Genomic DNA, 16,275 nt, shown 5'->3' with positions numbered 1-16,275 from the left:
ACCTTGAGCGGCTTTGTGAATCCATGCTGGTGGTATTTCTAATATATATATATATAAATCACCCCCATACACACAAATAACAATACAGAATTTTAAATATTAGAAAGAACATCTTTTCACTGCTATGATACTTTCTAAAGGACAACTTAGAGAATTCTTACTGGTTTTAAAGAAAAAATGGAAGGCAAATTTAACTGTTTCTAGAGAAGAAACACGGAAAGCTGGGATCAAATGTTACCGTGCAAACAGAACACAAATTCTATGATTAGCCACTGAGTTCCAAGGGAAGATGGGGACCCTGGTCTGGCTGACCCAATCCTCTGTGGGCTCAGTGAAGTGACAGACACCAAAGCTGCACCCTGCACATCGATGAGGAACACTGTCTTGTGCCCATGAAACCTGCCCAGCAGGATGGAACTGCATGGTTACTATATGAAGGAATGTTCCAAAAAAGCAGAGCTTACATCGATTCCAAAATGTTCAGTGACTCCTCGGCCGTGCTCCCCCAGGACTCCAAACGAAAGGCTTTCCTCCAGAAAGATCCTTGCTTTATATCTGTATTTTAACTTAACCTAAGTGGTAAATAAACACAACTTTAAAATACTGAAAATTCATAAAATTCGTATTTGTGAATCTGCCTACTTGCTAAAATTTATTTGTAACCTCCAAATCAATACTTAGGGCATATGTGCAGGGTGGTGAAAAACTTTGAGTCACCTGAAATGCACCTTCCCAGCTGAGGTAACGGGCTACTGCTTCAGCTTATTTATACTGCAAACAAGTGTCCTTCTCACATTCTGTTTACTGCCACATTTTTCGCATTTTGTGCTTTTCCTTGTGATTCTGTTGTTCACAACGGCCCCCAAGCACAGCGCTGAAGTTCGGCCCAGAGGGCCTCAGCGCAAGAAGGCTGTGATGTGCCTTACGGAAAACATGCGTGTGTCACATAAACTGCACTCAGGCCGGAGTTAGAGCACTGCCGGCTGTGAGTTCAATATGGCTACGTCAACGGTGTACACTAAATAAGGTGTCTTTACCCAGAAACACATATAAAACACGGTTATGTACTGAGTAACTGATGAAAACGTGGTGACTAGAGGGTTGCAGAAAACTAACTCTGTATTTCCCTAGGAGCAAAAGTTCAGTATTTGGTAATTCAGTATTTGCAGCAGGTTTATACAACATAAATATATATATATATATATACACACACACACACACACACACACACACACACACACACACACATACACACATATACACACACACTTTATAGAACATAACTACCATGAATAATGAAAATTAACTGTACTTTAGATGCTCTAAAATGATTCAATTTAACTCAGTAATATAGACAGCACAATGCCAATTTTTAAAGAAGGAACTGTTAAGACACTATGAGTATAGACATGTAATCTATCTGTTAAATACTGGTCTGATTATACATAAAAACTCCTAGGGAAATATTGTAAATATTCTTCCCTCAGAGGCACTATTCCAATTTAGATTCATTTTTTTAATCCAGAAAAAGTTTTCATTAATATGTTTTTTAATCTTTTTTTTTCCCCTTTGTTTTCCAGCTTATAAGAAAGTCCTTTCCCATCTAAGGTTTAGATGCATATTTATCTATATGTTCTTCTAATTATTTCATAAATTTTTTGGTTTATACATTGGGAGGCTGAACATATGTACAGATTTTTTTCCCCCTAGTGTTTAATTGATTTACCCCTTTATGATATGTATGTAATAAGTTTCACAGCTGAATTAAAATACAGTGATTATCAACCACTAAATTTTTTTAATTAATTAATTAATTTATTTATTTATTCATTTATCACTTTTGGCTGCGTTGGGTGTTCGTTGCTGCACACGGGCTCTCCCTAGCTGCGGCAAGTGGGGGCCATTCCTCATTGCGGTGTGCAGGCCCCTCACTGCAGTGGCCTCTCTTGCTGCAGAGCACGTGCTCTAGGCGCCCAGGCTTCTGTAGTTGTGGCGCCCTGGCCTAGCTGCTCTGCAGCATGTGGGATCTTCCCGGACCAGGGCTCGAACCCATGTCCCCTGCATTGGCAGGCGGATTCCCAACCACTGTGCCACCAGGGATGTCCCTCAACCACTAAATTTTTATATATATAACATGAGAAGTTGGGCTCTTAAATCTTTCCATGACTCATGTAATCTTCTCTTGTGCCAGAATCATAATTTTAATCATTAAATGTTTAATTACTATGATTTTTTCCACTGAAACTATAGAAATAATGCACAGAAATATATAAGATGGGTTGATGTCTCATATCATGCGTCTGATAATTTATTTTTTAACCATCAAGATTTTACAGGCTAGGGCTTCCCTGGTGGCGCAGTGGTTGACAATCTGCCTGCCAATGCAGGGGACACGGGTTTGAGCTCTGAGTTGGGAAGATCCCAAATACCGCGGAGCAACTGGGCCCGTGAGCCACAACTACTGAGCCTGCGCGTCTGGAGCCTGTGCTCCGCAACAAGAGAGGCCGCGACACTGAGAGGCCCGCACACCGCGATGAAGAGTGGTCCCCGCTTGCCACAACTAGAGAAAGCCCTCGCACAGAAACGAAGAACCAACACAGCCAAAAATAAATAAATAAATAAAGAAAGAAAGAAGCTTTCATTAAAAAAAAAAAAAAAAAAAAGATTTTACAGGCTAATCTTGTGAATCAACATCAAATTGGGAGAGGGGTCCTCACTGGGCTTTTACCTGAATTTTCATTAACAATGAACAAACTAATTTGGGGAGAATTACATCTTTTCAATACTAATTCTTTCCCATCCATTAATAAGAGGTATTATATGAGTGAGATAGTCTCTAAAAACCATGTTTTAGAAAATATTTAATAATATTATCACAGTACTGGAACACAAACAGACAGGTAAAACAAAACAGGAATCCTTTTGTCAAACCCTAATTTGTATACTGTAATTTTACATACTCAGTACTTTAGGTACTTGATCTGTTCCTACACTTTACATTTTGTTTCACTGGCTGTATATTTGCCCATCAGTACTGATTTATTATTGTACCCCTGTAACATACAGTTCTAACATCTTGTGGCCGACTATCTCTCCCCTACATTATTCTATCAGTCTTTGACACTCACAAGAGGAAGGAGAGGAAAACAAATCTCTTTTATTGACATTTAGGATGTATCTAGATTTCCTCAAGAAATAGTGAAAAACTTAAAAAATAAGATATGAAACCTTTATTTTGAATCCCTATTCAATTGATGGACTCAGAGATTCAGATTTTAATGGTCAAATGCAATGGTGGTTTATTACAGGAAAATCAGTGTAATACACCATACTAATAGAATGAAGGATAACCACATGATTAACTCAACTGATGCAGAAAAAGCATCTGACAAACCCCAAACCTCTCATGAGAGAAGCATTCAACAAATAAGAAATAGGAGGGAACTTCCTCAACTTGATAAAGGGCATTTATGGAAAACCCACAGCTAAAATCACACTCAATGGTGATGGCCTGAAAGCTTTCCCTTTAAAGAGCAGGAAGGACACTCACTCTTGTCACTTCTAGTCAACACTGTACTGGAAGTTCTAGCCAGAGCAATCAGGCAAGAAAAAAAAAAGAAAAGCATCCATCCTTGGAAAGGAAGAAGCAAAACTAGCTCTATTCACAGATGACATGATCTTATATACAGAATAAGATCCACAAAAATACTGTTTCAGCTAATAAACAAGTTCAGCAAAAGTTGAATGATGCAAGATCAATACACAAAAGTCATCTGTATTTCTATAATTAGTAGTGAACAATCCAAAAAGGAAATTAAGAAAACAATTCCATCTATAATAGCATCAAAAAGAATAAAATACTTAGCATCAAAAAGAATACAATACTTAGGAATAAATTTAACCAAAGAGGTACCAGACTTTACAGTAAAAGCCACAAACAATACTGAAAGAAATTGAAGAAAACTGAAATAAATGGAAATACATTCCATGTTCATCAATGAGAAGACTCAGTATCATTAAGATGGCAATACTTCCCAGAGCAATCTAAATATTCACTACAATCCCTATAAAAAATCTCAATGCCATTTTTTACAGAAATGGAAAAGCTGATCCTAACATTCAAATGGAATTTCAAGGGACGCCAAATAACCAAAACAATCTTGAAAAAGAACAAAAATGGAGAACTCACGTCTTGATTTCAAAGTTTACCACAAAGCTACATGAATTAAGTAATTAAGCATGGTACTGGCATAAGGCTAGACATATAGACAAATGGAATAGAACTGAGAGTCCAGAAATAAACCCATATACCTACAGTCAACTGATTTCAACAAGGGTGCCAAGACCATTCAATGGGAAAACAATAGTTTCTTCAACAAATGGTAAAGGGACAAATGGATAACCACATGCAAAAGAATGAAGTTGAATCCCTCTCTCACAGAATATACAAAAATTAAGTCAAAATGGATCAAGGACCTAAAATAAGAGCTAAAACTATAAAAACCTCAGAAGAAAACATAGGGGTGTATCTTCATACCCTGGATTTGGCAAAGTATTTCTTAGATATGACACTAAAAGCACAAGCAACAACAAAAAACTAGATAAATTGGACTTTGCCAAAATTAAAAACTTTTGTGCATCAAAGGACACTATCAAAGAAATGAAAAGACAACCTATAGAATGAGAGAAAATATTTGCAAATCACATACCTGATTAAGGGTCTAGTACCCAGAATACATAAAGAACTTTACAAAAAGACACCCCAGTTTAAAAATGGGCAAAGGACTTCTAGAGGCATTTCTCCAAAGATATACAAATGGCCAACACAAGAAAAGTGGCTCAACATCATTAGTCATTCAAGAAATGCAAATCAGAAATGCAAATATACTTCACACCTACTAGAATGGCAAAAATTAAAAAAAAAAAAAAAGTATACATTGGTAAGGATGTGGAGAAACTGAAACCCTCCTCCATTGCTGGTGGGAATGTAAAATGGTACAAGCCACTGTGGAAAACAGTATGGCAGTTCCTCAATAAGTTAAAAATAGAATTACCACATGATCCAGCAATTACATTGCTAGGCACATACATGAAAGAGTTGAAAACAGGGATTCAAACAAATACTTGTACATGAATGTTCACAGCAGCACTATTCACAAATGCCAAAAGGTGAAGCAATCCAAATATCTGTTAACAAAAAAACCAAAATGTGATATACCCACACAATGGAATATTACTTAGCTTTAAAAAGGAATGAAGCGAAGAGTAGCCCCTGCTTGCCAAAACTAGAGAAAGCCCGCGCACAGCAACGAAGACCCAACGCAGCCAAAAATAAATAAATTTTTAAAAAAAGAAGAAAAAAGGAATGAAGTACTGATAAATGATGCCACAAATTGGATAAACAATGAAAACATTCTAAGTGAGTGAAGCCATAGTCATATATTATATGATTCCATTTATCAGAAATATCCAGAATAGGTAAATCCATATAGACAGAAAGCAGACTGGTGGGGGCTAGGGGCAAGGAAAAATGCGGAGTGATTGCTTAATGGGTACTGGGTCTTCTTTGGGAGTGACAAAAAGGTTTTACAACTAGCTAGTTGATGAGTGCACAACACTGTGCACGTACTAAATGCCACTGAACTCGACATTCTAAAATGGCTAGTTTTATGTTATGTGAATTTCACCTAAAAAAAAAAAAATCTCAATAGTCATGGTTTCTAAAGACAGTGTATTGTATCCCCTTTTAAAAAGCTGAGTTTTACAAAATACATATTATATGATTTCATTTATATGAAATTCTACAAAAAGCAAAACTACAGGAACAGAAAGCAGATCAACGGTGGCTTGCGGCCAGGAATGGGGTACTGATTACAAAGGGGCATGAGGGACTTCTGGAGTGACAGAAATGTTCTATATCTTGACTGTGGTGATGGTGATAGGGGAGTATACATCTGTCAAAACTTATCAAACTGTACTCTTAAAGTGAGTATATTTTATTACATGTCAACTATACCTCCATAAAGTTGGTTTTATAAAACTCAGTCTTGATTACTCTTTAAAGGTCAGGGTTGGCATTTAATGTTAATCTACTTCTCTAGTATGATCAGAATGTGCTTATGATACATAGTAAGCAAAGCAATGAAGACATTATACATTAAAAATGGTCATAAACAAAAGGCCTAACTGCCAAATAGTCTGAATACTAAAATAATAAATAAACATAGTTGCTCACCAATTCTGGAAGAGGGCAAATAGTTCCAGTATTCATATATAACCCCTCGACTACAATGAAACGTCGAGTTACACGAGCCTTGCGAGGATTCTTTAAAAGAAAAAAAAATAGATGTTTTAAATTTCAGTAACTCCAAATACAAAATCTGTTATGTGCTCTCTAGCACTTTCACCCTACAAGATTTATTCACCAAGATAAATCAACAAATAGATAGACTATATTAATTTCAAGCTCAAGGTTTGCGATCCTGTTATTTTGAGATGAAAAACAGTGCTTTCTTCTCTCAGACATGTTTTCAGGTCACACAGTCAACTAGGAGGCCTCACACACAAACACAAACTGTTTAGACACTGAGAATACTAAAACACAAACAAAACCCTCCAAGCCCAGAATGACTGGGAAGGGACCCAAGGGAACTTTCTGGGGGAGATGGGGGCATTTTATGTCATGATGGGGGCCATGATACCTGCGCTACACGGGTATAACCACTGGTCAAAACTGTATAACTAGGACTAATGTATTTCAATGTAAATTTTACCTAAAATAAAAAGAACTCTAATGATGATGATGATAATCATCATCATCACAGAGACTGAGTGGGGAGTTAGGTGAAGGTTCAGATGATACAAGAGTGGCAGAATATTGAAAACAAAGCCGGGAGAAGGGTACAGGGGGCTTCACTATACTACTGTTTCCTTTGAATGTGCCAGAAATGTTCCTAATAAAAAGTTTAAAAACAGACAAACCCTGACCTCCCTTACTTACCAAAAAACAGATGAAACCCTTCTCCTTCCTTCCTCCTCACTACTGGTTCAAGTAAAACTGGACTATGACCTCACCCAGTCATGTTCGGAGGTGGTGCAGTGGAGGGACTCTTTCAAGTAACACACACCTTCCCACACCCCACTGACGTCAAATCACTAATAAACCACTCCCACTGCTGAATCTGTAGATGTTTCAGGTATGCTGCACTGAAAAAATTCCACAGAGTTTGCCGCCACCTTTCTACTCAAAGGTTTCTTGCCTCTAAGCTTCTAATGAACAACTAGAAACTCAAATATCAGAGCTATTCTTTAAGGGGTATTTTAGAACCCGCAGCTGTATGTAATACTGAAAAAAGTGTCGGCTGAAGCATGCGAAAGTTTACACCATTCTTGGTCATCTTCACTCCGTCCCTAAGTCAAACCTGAGGCTGCGGGTCTGCTGGGAGGTCACAGCTGAGGACCTGGGGGCATCCCGCCTCTCCCTGCCTTTAAAACACAAAGTATCTTTCTTATGATCTTAAAATACTCAATGAAGGAATATTTTATTTTTGGAATATTCTTGGGAAATGGAAAAGTACAAAAAAGAATTTAACAAATGAGCTCGTTACACCACACACTGGTAACTTTTTCTTGTAAATACATATCTTTGTAAATTACCTTGTTCAAATCAGGATTTTACTGCAATCGTTCTAGGACCTGAGTTTTTAAAATATTATGTTGTGAACATTCTCACATTATTTAATATTATTTAAACCATGATTTTAATGGAGATTTAATATTCCACCTTGTAGATACACCGTAAATTATTTAACTGTTCCCACAGTGCTGGATTTAGGTTGTTTCCTTCATTTTGTTTTTTTACATCACGTGAATACCCTTCGATCTCTGACACCATTTCTGATTCTCTTCTAAAGATAGCACTCCAGAGGGTATAGATATTTAAGAATCCCAGAATGTACCTGCCCATTTACCCTCTAGAAAGGCTGTGCCAACTGAAGCTCTCCTCAGAGTTTTTGGAAGGCCCCCTGTACATCAGTGTGGCACTGATTATTACCATAAAAAGTTTTCCCTAATTGGACAGGCAAAAACTCTTACCCTAATTTCTGTAACTGTTAGTGAGGTCAGACTATTTTCTATTTGCTCAGTTATCTGCATTTCCTCTATGAACTGCTGTTTTTACTTATTATCTTTTTTTTTTTAAGAAGGATTAATATGGGATAAGAGAACTCTATAAGAAAAGGAATGAAAAAACATATGAACTCCATTAGTTGGGAAACTGACAAAAAGAGTTTGATCCAAACTCAGATTATTTAACTTACTTTCAAAGGAAATATAAGCATCTAAGTACAAAATATTTAAAAATTTAACATTTATTATTTTTGTGAAAACAAAATTAAAAAAGAATTATTTCTAAAAACCAAAATGTAAAGTAATTTAGAAAGCCTACTCTTGGCAGGAATATGTGGTATAAATTAATTAGTAAAAAGGTAAAAACTATAAAATGGAAATAAATTTTAAGATAACTTTATTTCTTGTTATTCATTAAAAAAAAAGTTCCACAGATTATAAATCTTATACAACACACACACAGAACTTGAATATGTTGTCTTCCAAATTTGTACAATGCTAACTTGGCGAAATAACTCTACAGCAGACTGGTTCATTGGTCACACTTTCTAAGGCAGTGTTTTTCAATACGGTAGCATTCTATTACTGAATCAGAAAAGGGACATCTTTTTACAATCTGTAGAAAGAATTCATTGGTGGAACGGTCTCAATTTTAAGATTTTCCCTATACATTCTTCTAAATTGTATACTTATAAAACACTGTCTGTAGCACACCTAGCATAAAATAGCAGAAGTCTATGCGTATTCACCACACGAATGTGTATAATCATGAAGTGCTGCTCTTAGGCTATCACCTAAACAAAGATGACAGAATCCAAAAGGAATAATTCAAATATCTGGGAAAATGGAAATTAACACAAAATTAAGGATGTGATGAGCATTTTTATCAGTTACTCTAGTAACGGATGAGTTACACTGGGAAAGTCCACTTGAAAGTGGTGTTTGAGACAAAGGATGTGGTGACCAGGTTCCCAGTACACTTCACACACAGTGGTTCCTGCTGCAGAACCACAGACCACAGAACTACCTTCTCTGTTCATGTTGTCAGGGGCAAATAAATGCTAATTCTAACACTGATGCTTTGAACACGTTTCCTCTGTTCCACTCTCTATCAGAACAACAAGGAGCAAGTTCCACCTGCCTAATTCCCTCCCTGTCCCAAGGGACTACACAGGTGCTCGAGAAGAAGTGTAAATAGGTTGCAACGTAGAAGGAAACCATGCGTGAGGCAGCTGCTTCCCACAGGGAGCAGCTGCTCAGAGATCTGGGATGAGGTTGGGGTAGGGAGAAAGAGTCTTCACTTTGTTCATAAATTCATTAATTAAGATCTGCCGCCATGGTTTCTTCTGGTGAATCGATACATGATTTATTCTGATATGAATAAGCCTATTTTGAATTCACTAGATACATCTTGTTAATGCCCTAATGAGTTCTGTTGTTACTTCTGTAGAGTTGAGTGTACATCCCTCCACCCCCAAAATGCATGCTGTTTTTCTCTCTCTCTTTTAGAAAGCTGCCTAGATAACCTTCCCCCAAATTTGCCATATATAATTATGGCAATGATGAGGCAATTACTATCAGGCTTGACTCTCTAATCTGAGGTACATTTAATAAGCAGAAACACCCTTATTTAATGTCCACATGTGATCCACAGGCAAGTTTTCATGACAAATTACCATTTCATTTATAATTTAGCTGGTTAGAAAGTACAAAAGAACTGTGTAATTTTCTTCAAAAGAATCATACCTTTTGATCTTCAATCTCTTGTTCTTTCAATAGTCTCTGCAGGTCATCCATATCATTATGGTTAAATAGCTTAATGTCACTACGTGATGCCTGTAATCCCTTCTGAATAGCAAAGCAGGCAGCTTTATCTCTGCAAGGAAGAAAGACCCACCAAATTGGGGTTTAAAGGGTCTTGTCAACATTCTCAGAAAAGGAATGCTTGCTTTTGTAAGTTGACCAACATCCCACTTGTTAAACTGAACATGGCAAATAAATAAAACATGTTTGAACATTAATATATTATTGTTTGCACTTCACTCTGCAAACCTTTCCACATAACTACCATACTGATTCTGTTCTACGAAGCAAACTCTTGCCATATTTTGACCTCTGAGAAATCAGCATGCATCTTACTATATAGATGGCATATTAGTTTATTCAAAGTACTTTTCTCTTTCTGAAAAATAAATGAAATATTGGTGCATCTCACCATCAGTGGCATCTCTGATTTGACAGGCCACCACTCTGCCATTACTTTGCCATCAAAAGGAATACTGGGTTACTGACTCTACATAACCCAGGGGAGAACTCTGAGTCATGCAGATTACTCTTCAGTAAGATCTCCTAAATTGAGTTAATGGGGGGCAGGATATATTTCTTAAGTTAAGTGTATTATTTAAAAGTACATGCAACACTTCTACTTCTGAGAAAATAGACATATTTTCCCTATTTTTCTCACTGGGTATAACCAAAAATCCTGGACATCATGTATAAGACAAACATAAGATGATGCTGAAAAATGGAGAGAAAAGGCAGACCAGCGAGGGATCTGAGAAATGACATGAAACAAGTTCCTGGAATTTCCTAACTTGGAACTGATGCAGCTGGCAAACTGGAAATGCCAACAGGCGAGACAGAAAAGCTCTGACAAAAGTCTGCTCTCTGTAGCCAAAGGGACAGGAAAGGGGGCAGCCCAGCAAAGGTCTCTACTGCAGCCAAACCACAGAAAAACCTGGGCCTGTCCCCTCCACACTAGCAAAGGCTGAGAGGGGGACCCAGACTCTAGCCTTCACGAGGCCATAACAAGGCTCCCCAATACCCCTGTGGGAGCTGTCAGAGAAGGGAGCCAGAACTTGTATCTCTGTTGGGTAGTAACAAGTGGCTCCCACTGTGGTGTTAGTGAAGACCATGTGGAGAGACCTAACTTCCAATCTCCTGCAGGGAGAGACACTCTCCCCTGCCTATGCTTAGGCTGTGTTAGGGGAGGCTCAGACAAGAGTAGGACTCTCACCAACAACCAGAAGAAATGAAAATAACCCCACCTCAGTGTCAGTGGAGGCCCCGTGGGGACCCTGGACTTGTACTTCCACCTGACAGTAATGAGGCAGCAGTGCCCCCCTGCCCTTGTTGGAAGACTGTCAGAGAAAGCCAATTCAAACAGAAAGTTTAAATAAAGCATAAACTATAACAGCATAATATGAAACTGTTCATGTTTCACTTGTCATACCAATAACCAGAAAATATCAAACAATGAAAAAAAAAGAAAAAAAACAATTAACAAATGCCAGTACTAAGATGACAGAGTTGTCAGGATGATCTGATAATGACTTTAAAACCATTATGATAAAAATGTTTCATGAGTAATTATGAACATGCTTGAAACAAATGAAAAAACAGGAAGCTGCAGCAGAGAAAAGGAAGATACAAAGAAGAATCCTGTGGGGATATTAGAACTAAAAAGCAAAATAGTCAAAAGAAAAAGCATAGTGGATGAATTCAGCAGCAGAATGGAGAGAGGAAAGAATCAGTGAGCTGAAAGATGTAACAGTAGAAATCAAGTCAATGTATATCGCAGAGAGAAAGTAGACTAGAAAGGAAAGAACAGTCTCAGGGACCTGTGAGACTACAGTAAAATATGCAACATTCAAGTCTGTAGAGTTCTAAAGAACAGAATGAGGGTGGGACTAAAAAGGTACTTAAAGAAATAATGGCTGAAAACCTATAGATTAAAGAAGAGGCGTAAAACTATAGATTAAAGAAGCTGAGCAAAATTCTTGCAGGTAAACCCAAACAAATAAATGCCAATTCAATTATAGTCAAACTTCTGAAAACTAATGACAAAGAAAAAAATCTTGAAATCAGCACAAGAAAAATGACACCTTACATGTAAGAGAAAAGCAATTTGAGTGACAGTAGATTTCTCATCAGAAACCATGAACACCAGAAAAAAGTGTCCCAATGTATTTCAAATGCTGAAAAAAAAAGACCTGGCAACCAAGAATCCAAAACTAGCAAAAATATCCTTTAGGAATGAGGGGGAGAAGACATTCTCAGTTGAAAAAAAAACTAAGAGACTCTGTCCCAAGCTGACTTCCCCTAGAGGAATGGCTAGAGAAAGCTCTCCACATAGAAAAAATAAATAAATAAAAGAATCTTAGATTATCAGGAAGGAAGAAAGAATACTGTAAAAAGTATGAACAAACACACTAGGCTTTTCTTCCCCTCTTGAGTTTTCTAAGTCATTGTGGATGGTTAAAGTAAAAATTATAACACTATCTGATGTGGTTCTCAAAGTGTTTACAGGAAATACTTAAAACGACTGTATTATAAATAAGGAGAGTAAGGGGATGTAAAAGAAGATAAAGGATTCTATAACTGAACTGGTAAAATAACACCAGTAGAATGTGATAACTTATGCGTACATACAACATCATACTTACAGCAATGACTAAAAAACTATACAAAGGGAAACACTTGAAAACAAATAAATAAAATAAATAAGATAAATAAAAATGGAACTCCAAAACTCATTCAATTAACCCTGAGAAAGGCAGGAAAAAGAAAAAAGAAAACAAAAAACAGAGAGAACAAATAAGAAACAAAAAATAAAAATTGGGAGGTTAAGATCCCATATATCAATAATTACATTAAATGTAAATGGCTAAAATATACAATTTAAAGACAGAGTGGCAGAGTGGATTAAACATGCTGCCTATAAGAAATTCACTTCAAATGTAATGAGATGGGTAGTAAGGGAAAGTGTGTGTGTAGGGCGCACTGAGGGCGCACATGTAGTTATATATATATATATATATATATATATATATATATATAGTTATATGCTATATATATGTATGTATGTTATATACAATAATATAGGTAGTAAGGGTATACATATATATTACATACAATAAACACATGCAAACATTCAAAAGGGAAAGCAGAGTGCCTATGTTAATATCTGATAAAGTAGACTTTGGAACAAAGAAAATTACCAGAGACAGAGAAGGATGTTATATAATGATAAAAAGACTCAATTAACCAGGAAAACTTATCCTAAATATGCACCAAATAACAGAGCTACAAAAGATAAGACACAAAAACTGATAAAAGTGAAAGAAGAAACTGACAAATTACAACAACTGACAGAACTACCAAACAGAAAATCAGCAAGGATATAGAACTCAATAACACCATCAACTAGGAAGATCTAATTGTCGTTTATAGAACACTCCATTCAGCAGAATATTTTTTTTCTATTTAATGATAATGACAAAAAAAAAAATTTCTCTCAAAAGGTAAATAAAGTTTCATATGTAAATTGCTTTTTGTCTCACTAAAACTTTTATATAAGTATACCTTAGGAAGTTGACATGCAAAACTAGCACTCTCTCTTACTGGATTAAAGGATAGAAGTGGCAAATGAACAATTTGTATGTTTTTTCTGGTTTTTAATTTGCATACCAGTGACTTTTAAAAAATAATGATCAGTGTAACATTTGATCATTGAATACTATTATATGAAAAACAGAAATGTATAAAGAAGGAAATTAATCACATGTGTCCTATCATGGAGTGATACCTTCTCACTGGTGTCCTCACGTGGCCTTTTCTCTGTATTTGCCAGAATATTCTTTCTTAAGTGACTATGGAACATATTCCAAGATAGACCACATCATGAGCCATAAAACAAACTGTAACAAATTAAAAATTTCCAAATGCTTGGAAACTAAACAACACACTTCTACATAACTCATGGGTCAAAGAGAAATAAAACACAAAAATGAACTAAACGAAAATGAAAATAAACGCATCAAAATTTGTGCAACACAACTATAGCAGTGATGACAGGGAAATTCATAGCACTAATACATTAGAAATGAGGAAAAGTCTCAAATCAGTAATTGAAGTTCTCACCTCAAGAACCTAGAAAGAGCAAACTAAACTGCAAATGAGCAGAAGGCAGGAAATAATACCAGAAATCAGTAGAAATGAAAACAAAAATACAACGTAGAAAAATCTATGAAACAAGGAGCTGATTCTTTGAAAAGATCAATAAAATTGACAAATCTCTAGCAAAAATGACAAAAAAGAGAGCAGACAGAAATTACCAGTTAGGAAGGAAACAGGGATCTGCAGACATTAGAAGGATAGTACGGGAATATCACAAACAATGCTACACATACAAATTTGACGATTTAGAAGAAATGGACCAACTCCTTGAAAAACACAAACTACTTCAACTCACTCAATATTTGAATAGCCTTACAAGTACTAAGGAAATTAAATTCATAGTAAAAATACTTCCAAAAAAAAAAAAAATCTCGAGGTCCAGCTGTTTTTACTGGAGAACTCTACCAAACATTTAAAGAATTAACAACAGTTTTATACAGTTTCTCCAGAAAATAAAAGAGGGAACACTTTCAAATTGACTTTATGAAGTATTACCCTGATGCCAAGACCAAAGCCTAAAAACAGTAAGTATGGTAGCATCAGGGAAATATAGACTAAAACTACAATGAGATATCTGTACACACCTATGAGTATGGCTAAAAAAAAAAAAAAAAAGCGACAACACCAAATGCTCCTGAGGATGTTGGAGAAACTAGATCACTTATACACTGTTCATGGAAATGTAAAATAATACAGCCACTCTGGAAAAGTTTGGCAATTTCTTAAAAAACTTAACGCACAATACTTTATGACCAGCAACTGCATTCCTTGGCATATACCTCAAAGAAATGAAAACTTATGTTCACAGAAAAAGCTATACATGAATATTTACAGCACCTTTATTTGTAATAGCCCCAAACTAGAAACAACTCTGATATCCTTAATAGGTGAATGGTTCAACAAACTGTGGTGTATCCATACCATGGAATATGACTCAGCAATCAAAAGGCACAAACTCGTGATTCACATAACAACCCTGGAGAATCTCCAAATAATTAATGCTGAATGAGAAAAGCCAATCCTCAAATGTTTTACCTACTGTATGACTCACATTTGTACATTTTTTTTTTAATCTATTTATTTATTTTTGGCTGTGTTGGGTCTTTGTTGCTGTGCACTGGCTTTCTCTAGTTGGCGGCGAGCGGGGGCTACTCTTCATTGCGGTGCGCAGGCTTCTCATTGCGGTGGCTTCTCTTGTTGCAGAGCACAGGCTCTAGGCATGCGGGCTTCAGTAGTTGTGGCTCGCGGGCTATAGAGCGCAGGCTCAGTAGTTGTGGCGCACGGGCTTAGTTGCTCCGTGGCATGTGGGATCTTCCCGGACCAGGGCTCGAACCCGTGTCCCCTGCATTGGCAGGCGGATTCACAACCACTGCGCCAACAGGGAAGTCCCTGTACAACAATCTTGAAATCATGAAATTACAGAAATGGAGAACAGATTAGTGGTTGCCAGGGGCTAAAGAGTGGGTAGGGTAGAAGGGATATGGGTGTGGCAACAAGAGGGATTATCTTGACTTTATCAATGTCAACATCCCACTTTTCAAACTGTATTACAGTTTTGCAAGAGGTGACCATTGGGGAAGACTGGGTAAAGGGCACATAAAATCTCTGTATTATTTCTTACAAGTGTATGTGAATCCACAATTATCTCAATATAAAACATTTCATTAGAAAACGGTACACAAAGTAATATACAGACAGAGTGACAAGGAAAGACTTAGGTATATAAACAACCATTGTTCTGAGACCTACTGGCAAAGCATTATCACTGTTTACTACAAAAGAAAGAAAATAAAACATCGAACATATTGTCTATGCCTAATGAATTTATCAAAAACAATTTGTCAAATAATTTACTAAACACCATTTTTACCTCTAGTGTTCCTACTTTCAAATGAATTTCAGGTGGAATATTTAAAATTATGTATAAGGGAATAATTAAGTTGTCTAATGACTCATTAGAAACTGAAGTTCTAAGACACCAGGCATAAGATTTGAAAGTGAGTTTAGACTAGGTTTCCTAGCAGTGAAAACCAAAAGGACAATATAGTATTTATTATCTGACAAAGGAAGCATACAAGTTCAACTGTAACTGTAAACTTCTTCTGGACTTTAAACTCAAAAAGGAATTTATGGTGGGGGCTTGTATAAAGCGATATTGGCTGACACTGTATTGTAGTTGTCTGCAACTAT

At 36.5% G+C, this 16,275-nt stretch overlaps 1 pseudogene; it reads right to left on the bottom strand.

Moving 5' to 3' along the window:
• The window catches only part of LOC130708335 (serine palmitoyltransferase 1-like), a 55,218-nt pseudogene that overhangs the window by 14,381 nt on the left and 24,562 nt on the right, over positions 1–16,275 (bottom strand).

The sequence above is a fragment of the Balaenoptera acutorostrata genome, chromosome 6, assembly GCF_949987535.1.
Source record: "Balaenoptera acutorostrata chromosome 6, mBalAcu1.1, whole genome shotgun sequence".
NCBI lineage: Eukaryota > Metazoa > Chordata > Mammalia > Artiodactyla > Balaenopteridae > Balaenoptera > Balaenoptera acutorostrata.
Note: the sequence above shows the minus strand (reverse complement) of the source record. Positions and strands in the feature narration are given on the sequence as shown.